This window comes from Enhydra lutris, unplaced genomic scaffold (assembly GCF_002288905.1).
Source record: "Enhydra lutris kenyoni isolate GAN:26980312 unplaced genomic scaffold, ASM228890v2 scaffoldscaffold24, whole genome shotgun sequence".
In the NCBI taxonomy this organism is placed as follows: Eukaryota; Metazoa; Chordata; class Mammalia; order Carnivora; family Mustelidae; genus Enhydra; species Enhydra lutris.
In genome coordinates this window covers 4,899,161-4,911,200 of record NW_019154108.1, presented here as the reverse complement: position 1 = coordinate 4,911,200, position 12,040 = coordinate 4,899,161, and positions in this window count along the sequence as shown.

The window sequence follows — 12,040 nt, the reverse complement described above, 5'->3', positions numbered from 1 at the left end:
ATTTCTCATTTTTGGATCCTGCTTTCCTCTCTTGTTAAGTGACTATTTTGGAATCTTATGCTCATAGTGCCAACCGTGAATGTTCATACTAAATGTCTAGGTACTGGTTGCTGTGAGTCAAGATGTCCAGACTTCTCTCACCCTGTGTGGAATTTTGTTTTCTGAACCGTCTTCCCTCAGCCTTCTTGACCACTCTTTCAAGAGCAGTTCCAACTGTTACTTAGTACCTTTCTATTTAGAGGCTGGCATAAGGGATTCTAATCTTGATCCAAATCATAATTTGTTCTTAAGCATACTGGGCAGGTCCCCTATTTTAAGTCATAATGTTGTAGTTAGTGCTTCTCTGGCTCTCAGGAAGTATTAATATTGATATTAATAATATAGCTAATAATAATATTGATATTTACATGGAAGCAAATAAAGATTTCAGAATTCACTACTAGTTCAAGTGCTAGAGTTTTTATTTATCCTCTCTTCCTTTCCTTGTTTTTTTTTTTAAAGATTTATTTATTTTTAGAGAAAAAGAGTGAACGAGTGGGGGATGGGGAGTGGGGGGAAAGGGCAGAGAAAGAAAATCTCAAGCAGATTCCCCACTGGGTTCAGAGCTCATCGCAGGGCTTGGTTTCATGACCCTGAGATCATGACGGGAGCCAAAATCAAAGGTTGGACACTTAACCAACTTAGGCACCCAGGCACCCCTTCCTTTCCTTATTCTGATCAGCTAATGCCCTGATGAGGGAAGGATAGGGCAAGTATTCTGATTTCCTATCTGCCTCCAATTTTGGCCATCAGAACTATGACCAGGGCATAGTCGAGCTGCCAAACTCCACTTCTGCTTTTCATTCACTTCAAGCGAATGAAAACATTCACTTGAAGTCCTCAGGGATCCTCTTCATGGTTCAAAAGACCAAATTTTTTTTTTAAGATTTTATTTATTTATTTGACAGAGAGAGAGAGAGAGATCACAAGTAGGCAGAGAGTCAGGCGAGGGTGGAGGGGGGAAGCAGACTCCCTGCTGAGCAGAGAGCACGATGCGGGGCTCGATCCCAGGACCCTGGGATCATGACCTGAGCCGAAGGCAGTGGCCTAATCCACTGAGCCACCCAGGTGCCCCTCAAAAGACCAATTTAAATACAACTCTACAATGAGGAATTCTTGCCTCATTTCCAAACCCGAGAAGATCTCTTAGAGTTACGTGCCCTTTCCTTAGTAGTAATTACATCCTAATTACTCTCCTTATCTGTAAAGTGGGGGATATGAACACATACCTTATGGGTTATTCTGAGTATGAGAATACCTAGTATATTGCCTGAAATATGGTTGTTCTCAATACCTAATAACTCTTCATTTATAAAAGTCACTAACTCTACAAGGCAAAAAGTAAGTGCCAAACGAATAAAAGAATTACGGGGATTTAGGATGGAGAGATCACTGAAGCATAATGGAAGAGCCTTATAGGATTTACACTGGAAAAGAGAGGAGAACATAGCTGGAGAAGAACAATAAGTGTAAAGTCCTAGTTGTAGGAATTCTCATGGTTTTCTGAGGACAAGAGCTACCATTATGGATATGGCTCTCATTCACCCATTTATTTGAGCATATTCTACTTTTCCAAGATAGGAATCTGTGTTTGGTCATGGTTGGAGATAGGATTAATGGGTAGTTTGAGGATAAAATACGGAACGCATAAAGACAAAGCTAAGAATTTTGGATCATGTCCTACAAGGGGAAGCACTGCTCTGAAGGTTTTTGAATAAGAATTTATCATGGTTTGGGAAACAGAGTGAGCTCTTGTCAGTATCACTTTTCATTTTGACCTAATTCATATGAGTACCTTACTTTCTGTCAGTGAACAAAAGCTTCAGATTACTTTTATTAGAGAAAATGAGAAAAAGAAACATCATAAGAGCTACATTTTTAATACTTTTGGGAAAAGACATATAGAGAGCTTCTTATTAAACTCAAAGTGAATGCTTAATAAAGACTACACTGGATGTTTTAAAAAATATTAAATATTTTCTAAAAAGTAGTATTTAAGATATCAATCTGAGATGTTATGAGCACTAAAAAATAATCCCTGAGGATTGCAGTCACTCTGCCACATTTCTTTGTTTATGTCTTAAGTATACCCTGTTTCTCAAATTAGATTTTTGTCAGCACTTTGGAATTGCCTTTCCTCTACCTATCTGTCCATCTGTCCATCTATCATCTATAAATAATTTTCTCTCCCTGGCAGCAGTCTCAGTCACAGAACATGTGGGTGGCTAGCAACCTCTCCCTAGCATCCCTAATAACTAGCCACGGTGGCTGATTCAATCCATGATCCATGGGATCTCGACACAAAAGGATATTGATAAAATTTAAAAGTAATTGTTACTTAGGAGAGCTGACACATGAAACCTTTTAATGTTTTAATGCCACCACTCCCCTCCCCTATCCAACAGAAGCTGGTCAGATGGTTGGTTTCAATCTTGAGGGCATGGGATGCAAAGCCCTTCAGCTTTGACTGGTGCCTGGGGGGCAATTGGGGCAGCATTCCATCCAAAATCAGGCAGGAAGTTGACATAGGAAGAGGATGCCAAACAGCAGGGTGTTCTAGCGTTCTGACACAGTCCTTGAGAAATCTGAAACCATTGTGTATGGGGCACAGTTAAACACGGTCCTGACCAGCATTTTGGTTGATGGAACTCTTTGACTTTTTCATCTTTTTAGGGCCTATCTGTGGGATAAAATAGAGGATCTAAGAGCTGAAACATAGACTTAGAGCATTTAGGTTTTCTTGGAGTCATGCCAAAACTGAGGAAATACTTGATTTTCATATACTCTCTCTCTATTGCTGATGTGTATGAAAGACTTTTCATGTTCCTCCCGATCAAGCTGTCCTCACCTTTGGTTTTTGAGGTTTTAAGATAAAACAAAAACAGTAAAAAAATTTTAAAAAGTAATCAACAAGAAGACTTGCTGTTGTAGAAGTACAAGCAGGAAGTAATCTCTAAAGGTCATTTCAGTCCAGCTGTCTACTTTTATTTAGGGCGCACTATTCATAAGAACATATGTCACCTTAGAGATTATTAGGATATGATAATCTATATCTTCACCTTATAATGAATTTTAAGAGGTAACATTCTATACTCCTACAACCATTCCTTAAGGCAACTTGAACCTTTCACTTTATAAACATCTCTTCACTATTATGAATCAAGCAATAGTCAGTCAACTTGAATTAATTCTACTCCTACTCTATGCCAGGCATTGTGCTAAGCACTTAGTAATATTCTTTTCCTCATGAGAAATGAATAGGAGCTATTATTCTTGATCTTCTTTTACTCTTCAGCCCCCAGTCCTTGCTGTTATCATGTCTATCACCCATTCTGCCTCTAACAGGCATGTATTATCCATACTGGAAATATAAATACAAATATAAAACAGTTTGTTTCTGCTAAGTATTGAGTGTAGTGTGTAGTATTAACTGGATTGGGGAGAAGCTAGAAGCCAGGATATCAGATAAAAAACTAAGGGTTGATGACTGTAAAGGAAAAAAAAGGGTTTGAAAAATAACAAAAAAATTAATCAGACCTACGGATTGGTAGGATGTCAGTGGTAGGTAAAGGGAAAAATTAATTTGTTCATTCATTAAATGTGCTGTTTTGAGAGTCAGGAAGAGATAAGGAACAACAAGCAAAAACAAGAAAACAAATTAGTCTGTAAGGAGGGGAAAAAAAGGAGGGGGCTTATCCACCTTAAACAGGGAAGAGATCTCATTGAAAAGATGACATTTGGGGCACCTGGGTGGCTCAATTGTTAAGCATCAGCCTTTGGCTCATGTCATGATCCCAGGGTCCTTGGGATCAAGCCCTGCATCAGGCTCCCTGCTCAGCAGGAAGCCTGCTTCTCCCTCTCCCACCCCCCTTGCTTGTGTTCCTTCTCTCATTGTCTCTCTGTCAAATAAATAAATAAAATCTTAAAGAAAAGAAAGGAAAAGATGACATTTAACTCAAGATCTGAAAATTGGAAGAAACCAGCTGTTTGAAACCAGAAATGTTAGCCAGGCCAATGAGGTGGGGGTGGAGAGTGGGAAAAGGAAGTTAAAAAATACCACCTATGACCACGTGACCAATTTCAGAAATGAGGACTATAATACTTATACTTCTTCCTTATTCTGATATGACTATATTGATGTATATGATAACCAATTTGTTCCTTCCACTCTCCGTTCCTTTGCCATCTGTTAACGGTAGTTAACTTTACATCTTATATTTTAACTAATAGAATATCAAAGAGGGACTGTGACTCAGCTGAAAAAACAACAAACACCACCCAAAGATGGATGAATGGATTTTGTATATCATCTTTGGGGGAGAACCAGCATGTTGTACAAGGGACAGCTGCATCATTGCGTGGAAGTATCATGTTGACGTTATCTTTATTCGGAAGTAAATGATGATAAAAGGATACTATGTGGACAAGAGGTGAACTGGGGTTCAGTTTCTGCTAGTACAAGTTAGCTAAGATAGAAGCATAATTCCTAGAATTCTTTTTACCCTAGAGTTACAGGGAAAAGTCTGCGTGACATGTATAAAGTGGAAATAAAGGAATAGCGATCTTCATACTCAAAAGCCTAGAATCCAGTGTCAGGTACTGTGGCAACTCCCAGTCATTGCTGTGGTTCTGCGGACTCACTATGCTGCTGGGGGCAACACCGGAACCACAGCTCATCTTGCTCCTTCCAGATCTTCCAAGCTTCTCCGAGTCCTAAGGCCAGCATTTATGCAGCTCTGTAGCTCTGTGGTGGAGGGATCTAATGTCTCCTGCAAGGCCCTGGTGTCCTCAAGATTAGTGGTGCCTAGAGACAGGTGTGTGTCCTGGCTTGTTTTCATGGGTTCAGTGTTCAAGAAAAAGTGACAATATTGAGATTAGGCCAAGAAGATCCAACATGTAAGGTAACAGTAGTCCTCAAAGAAGAAAACTAATACAGAAAACAGAAGAAATGCTAAAACTATAATTTTAAAAAACTCTTCTGAAGTAAAGATTTGAAATCATGTATTAAAATGCCTAATGCATAACCTTGGGAATTCTGACCCTGAATGACTGAATTTTTAAAAATTCCTGAACTTAAAATAAGATATTTAAAGAATTCAATAATTGTCTTGGCAAAAACATTATCACCAGACTAACACTCTATTACGTTCCTGTCGGCTACAACAAATTGCCACAAACTAATCAGCTTAAAACAACAGAAATTTATTCTCCTAGAGTTTTGGAGACCAGAAGTCTGTAAAGAGTCTTACAGGTCCAAAATTAAAATGTAACAAGGGCTAGATCCTTCTGGAAGCTCTCAGGGAGAACCATTTCTTTGCCAGCTTTTAGAGGCTATTCTCATTCCTTGGTTAATAGCCCCATATCACCTCACCTTTTCTCCCCTTGCTTCAACAGTCGCATTGTTTTCTTTCCTTTCTATAGTCTGCCTTTGGCCCCATCTCATAAGGATACTTGTGAATACATTTAGGGCCTCTTTGGATAATCCACGATAATGTCCGTATTTGAAGTTCCTTAACTTAATCACATCTGCACCATCTCTTTCCACATATAAGGTAAGAGTCCCAGGTCCCAGTTATTAGGACATGGATATCTTTTGGGCAGGAGGCATTATGCAGACTTCCACAAACACTTTAACAAGAAGAAAATAGAAAATGTATTTAAAATACCCAAAAGAAAAATAAATACGAGCCAAGGATTTTTATATCCAGCAAAACTGATATTCAAGCACAGTGGGCATGGATCAATTGCTGTTTTCAACTTTTAAGAACTCAGAAAATCTTATTCCCATAAGCTCTTCATGAAGAATCAATTGGAAAATGAGCTCCAGACAACTGAGTACACAGACACCGACCTAAGGACTTGTGGTGATCATGAAACACCTGGTTTCTATAAAAACAAGTCTTACTTCCCTATGACCCTGCAATTGCACTACTGGGTATTTACCCCAAAGATACAGATGTAGTGAAAAGAAGGGCCATCTGTACCCCAATGTTTATAGCAGCAATGGCCACGGTCACCAAACTGTGGAAAGAACCAAGATGCCCTTCAACGGACGAATGGATAAGGAAGATGTGGTCCATATACACTATGGAGTATTATGCCTCCATCAGAAAGGATGAATACCCAACTTTTGTAGCAACATGGATGGGACTGGAAGAGATTATGCTGAGTGAAATAAGTCAAGCAGAGAGAGTCAGTTATCATATGGTCTCACTTATTTGTGGAGCATAACAAATAGCATGGAGGACATGGGGAGTTAGGAGAAGGCATTTGGGGGAGATTGGAAGGGGAGGTGAACAATGAGAGACTGTGGACTCTGAAAAACAATCTGAAGGGTTTGAAGAGGTGGGGGCGGGTGGGAGGTTGGGGGAACCAGGTGGTGGGTATTAGAGAGGGCACGGATTGCATGGAGCACTGGGTGTGGTACAAAAACAATGAATACTGTTATGTTGAAAATAAATTTAAAAAAATTAAAAAAAAAACAAGGCTTACAAAGAAGAGATTATAGTAGATAATGGTTGTATCCTCTGACAATGTAGGTATATTATAATTTTAAAATGGGCAGGGGAGAATGAGGAGGATATTTTAAAAATATCGTTTAAGCTGTTCTGACTAATTATATTAATGGTAGTTATATATTAGAATTGCTATTCTGAAACTGTTGTGTATGATATGGAATAAAGTAAATGTATAATAATGATTCAAGGCTCAGCTTGGAGAAAATTCCTGCATGAGGCCTTTTTAAATTCTACTAGGCAGAAGAAAGCTTTTCCTCTCTCTGAATTCTCATTTTAAAATTCTTTTATGACCTTATTATTTTCATGATGATGAGTTTCTGTACTTGGCAGAGTGCTAAGCATATCAAGTTGGCCAGTAAATATTTTTTGTGAATAAATTATCTTGAAGAAACTTATTAGGTACAGAGGTAAAACACAGATATTGCTAATAAAATTCTTATACTGGGTCCACATTTCTTTTTTCCCAAAGTGATGCAGTATCTGAAAGATAAAGTATCTCCATTAGTAATGTCTCCTCATTAAATAGTTAAAAGTTCCTTCTACAAATCCAGGTCCTGCCCCTTGGTAAATGTTTTGTTTTGTTTTGTTTTGTTTTGCTGGGTCCAAATTGGTAGCATGGAAATAGTTCCCCAGGGACCCATAATTTTACTGTTTTCTGAAGGTAGTTACTCTCTATAGGTACAATTGATTAGAAAAACATCATAAACCATAATTATCTACCCACAAAAAAGCAATTACACCATTACTTATTACCCACTCACAACTTCCTTGTACACAGAACAAGATACCTTGTACAAGATATAAGGTCGCTGTAGGATTTATTCTGAGTCTCTATCCTAGCCATTTGCTTATAAGCAGAAGACATTTGTAAGATGAAACTTTACCAGCTGGTCTTAGACAAAAAACAAACAAACAAACAAACAAACAAAAAACCCCAAAAGATTAAAAACCAAAAACCAAACAAAAAACCCCCCCAAAACAAAACAAAAAAAAAACCCACATGACTTTCTTCTAGCTTGGCAGGTTGTCTGTTAATGTGGTGTCAATTGATAACATAACTCATATACTATCCAATGGGGGTCTTCCTGGAAGAGGAATAAAATCTAGCTGAGGAGCCTGGAGAAAAATATAGTGTCCCAAGGAAAGCATAAACATGCAGACAGATGTGTCTAGATTTATATTCCACAAGAATGCCTGAATTGTTTTTTTCCCATAAAGTTAAATAATACAGGAAATATTTTCAGATTACACAAAGTCAAGCTCTTCATAAAACTTTTGCCAGAAATTCTCAAGTGACTAATTGTGGTTATGTGTGCCATAACTTCCTAAATAATAGCTTCCTTTGGTTTGGCGTGCTAGATGGACCTTAGGAGCATCAACAAAAGGAATGATGAAGTGCAAGTGAGGGAAAAGGAAAAATAAAGCAGGCATGGAAAGGACAAGAAATCAAAGAAGGGACAATATGTTTCCTTCAAGAGCATAGGTTTACACTATTGGTTTATTAAACTTGAGGATATATAAAATTCAATTTAATTTATTTGAACAAGTATTTGTTCAATTTTTTTTTCACCAGGTGCGTGACACTACGCTAGGTGCTCTGAGGAATCTGAGCAGAAAGAAGTAGAAGGTTCAGAATAATAAGATTGGTATAAACCCAATACTTGTACTCAATGGAGGCTAGAGTTCAAATTGAGACTTTAACATCCCTTATCAGCTAAGTCCTTTGGCTGATTACTTACTTGTATGTCCCCTACTTATTGCCTTCTTTGCTCCACCATCATACAGATAAGGGATAATGAAGCCTATTCCACTGGATTGTTGAGAGGATTAAATAAAGCAGTTCATGACATTTTCAAGACGTTTAATAATCTTTGTTGCCACTAGTAGAAACCACAGCCCCTGTCCTGTAGGATAGTAATTCACAGAAACAAAAGACATAAAAGCCTCTAAAAGAAGTAGAGAAATATAGAGAAATTTAAAAATGTGTATGAGGTTTTAAGAAAGAGGAAAGATTAAATGTAATATTTTGGACTATTAGCAAACGGTGAAGACTTTTTGATCTGTATGAAGTGGTAAACCTGTAGGCTTTTGTTTTATTATTGAAAATTCTACAGTCTTAAAAGTTTTTTTAAAAAGTCAGCCGTACCATTTTACAGGTGAGAAATGTAAGGTTTGCAAGAGCAGAGACTACTAGCTAATCAACAAAATTGTTTCCTCTTCTTTCTGGGACTCCCAGCTTCTCTTGCAGTCAGTAGGGGTCATGCAACTGAATTCTACCCGATGAAATGTGAGTCATAGTCCCTCCCGCTTGCAATGATCCATGCTCTTCTCCTATCTACTGGTGGATATTAACCTCCAGGGCAACTTTGAAGCCTTCCACAACCTGTGGAATTGTGACAAACTTCATGGAATAAAGCCTGTTTTCCTTCTCTTTGCCACCAATCAGAAAACACCTATTTCATCTACAAAGCAAGCAATTTCCAGTATTTTATGTCATTGAAATCTGGGGATTTTTCTTTTATAGTAAGCAGGATTGCTCAACTAAAACACTTGGAGAAAATAAGAGACTGATTATATAGAGAACCACTCACAAAGCCAAATTTAAAACCTTGGAGCATCAAGGAACCAGTAGAGAATGTTAGAGACAGGTGAAATTTTAGAGACTATACTCACATTCTAGTAGAGAAGCAGCCATATTTAAGGGTAACAGGTATCATCAGCACTGCCACCAGTTCCATCATCGTGATCACTGTCATGATTCCACACACAATAGTATGTGCAGTGGCTAGGAACAGGCTATGGAGCCCCATGACTCATGTGAATCCTGGTTTACTATTCACTAGTTGTGTGCCTTGCACAAGATCCTGAACTATTCCAGGCCTGTTTATCCTCAAAATAGGAATGAGGATATTAATTTTTATTTCACAGAATCACTGATGGTATTGTTATCTCATATGTGTGAAGCATTTAGAAGAGTGTCTGGCACATAATAAACACTCATTATGTAAAGCTGTTATTATTATGGTTTTAGGATGAGTCAAGACACTGGGGAAAGTATGAAGCCTTTGAGACTTCATATTGTTGTCATCTTTACTTGTCTGTGTGTCTACAAAGAACATGGTCATGGGTAGCTGAAAAGCATGGGTATTTTGACTCTGTGTGGCTGATGGCTTTTAAGCATGAAGTATAGCTAACCTTCTGATTCTTAACTTGTATAGTGGATAATGAGTATTCATTTTATTATTGTCTTCTAAAATGTTCACATACATATATACTATTTTGCATGCATAAATATTTTGTCAAAAACAGGATTTATGGGGACACCTGGGTGGCTTAGTGGGTTAAGCCTGGTTATGCCTCTGCCTTCGGCTCAGGTCATGATCTCGGGGTCCTGGGATCAAGCCCCGCATTGGGCTCTCTGCTCAGCAGGGAGCGTGCTTCCCCCCACTCTCTCTGCCTGCCTCTCTGCCTACTTGTGATCTCTGTCAAATAAATAAATAAAATCTTTTTAAAAAACATGATTTATGGAGTCCTATTTATGAATTTATGGAAAATTATATAAATATATTGCAAATGTAATAAGAATCAACTTTTCAAAACTTTTTTAAACTTTTCTTTTAAGATTTTATTTATTTGTCAGAGAAAGAGAGAGAGAGAGTGAGAACATGAGCAGGGGGAATGGCAGGCTGAATCAATTAGATTCAAGCTCCCTGCTGAGCAAGGAGCCCAATGTGGGACTCGATCCCAGGACCCTGGGATCATGGCCTGAGCTGAAGCCAGATGCTTAACCGGCTGAGCCACCAGGAGTCCCTACTTTTTTTTTTTCTTTTTTTAAATTAAGTAGTCTCTGTACACAACGTGGGGCTTGAGCTTATTATCCCAATATCAAGAGTTTCCTGCTTTACCAATTGAGCCAGACAGGTGCCCCACAAGTCCTGAATTTTTCCAATGAACCCAACTTTAATATGTGGTATTTTTGTATGCCAAACTGAAGTCTTGTCTTTTGTATACATGGTAATGTTGATTTTATGACTACTGTTAAAATCCATTTGCTATGATTAGAGTTCGTAAGATGATTTCAAACAGAAAAAAAGAATGAATTTTTAATATTTAAAAAATAATAGGACAAGCACTCTGATTACCCCAGTTATAGCATAACATCCCAAAGAGCTAAGTTAAAAATGCAATGTTGGCTTGCTTTGCTCAGAAGAATGAGGCTATGTGGGGATAAGTCATATCAGATACAATGGTAAGTGGGTGAGATTTGTCTTTGATGTCAACAGGATTCTTATCTTTACTCCTTTATGCTCCTGGTTTCCTCCTGGTCTCACCTTCTGTCCTTATCAAATCATACTTTTTGGCCACCATGACCTATTGCCTGGTTTTATTTAACATCTTCCTAACAGGTTCCTTTGGTCACTAATCATATCCTCTTCAATCCTATCTCTAACCCACATTCAAGAGGTCCTTTTGAAAAAACAAAATTTGAGGGGCACCTGGGTGGCTCAGTGGGTTAAGCCTCTGCCTTTGGCTCAGGTCATGATCCCATGGGATTGAGCCCTGCATCAGGCTCTCTGCTCAGCGGGGAGCCTGCTTCCCCTTTTCTCTCTGCCTGCCCCTTTGCCTACTTGTGACCTCTGTCTGTCAAATAAATAAATGAAATCTTAAAAAAAAAAAAAAAAAAGAAAATACAAAATTTGACCATGTCACTCTTTGACTTGAAATTCTTGGATGACTCCATTGCCTTCAGGTAGAGTTAAGATGGTATGGCAAAGCAAAGATCATTAGTTACCCTTAATATCTTTTTTATTCTTTCTTCCTTACTAATAGATCCCAATTTTGTTAGGGAGAATTGTGCTCAGCTAAGAAACCATATGTCCTAGTACCTCTTGCATATAGAAAGAAACATTGGACAAAGTTCTGGTTAATGGAATAAAAGCCAAAGTTTCAAGTGTAGCATTGAGAAAAGGAACTGAGTTGGAGGGACTGTAACCAGTTGTTCTTTTTCTCTTCTTCCATCTCCTTGGAGGAAATGGTGGCTCAAGTTGAAGTGGCCATTTTGAGACCCTGAAATGGTCTTATGGAGATGAGTCTGCACTAAAGATGAAAGAACTGAAAGCAAAAATGAGCTGAAATCTTTAATGGTTTCCCCATCATGGAGATAATTTATACTGCCTCTTCCTGGATTTGTTGTACATGAGAGAAAAATAACCCCATGTCTTATTTAAACCATTGTTTGGTGACTTCCATCTCTTACAGCCATATACAATTTCTAAATGGTATACGTTACTTCAAGGTGTAGTGTCTACCTATCTCTTCAGCCCTACATAGCATATCTACCTACTTTTGCCCTCAATCCTCAAAGACCTACATCTCAAACAGAATAAATTACTTTCGGTTCCTTAAACTGGTTGCTCTATTCTGCCTGAAATATTGTCTTCCCTCTCTTTGATTAATTTAATGTCTACCTTCTCTCCAGTCTT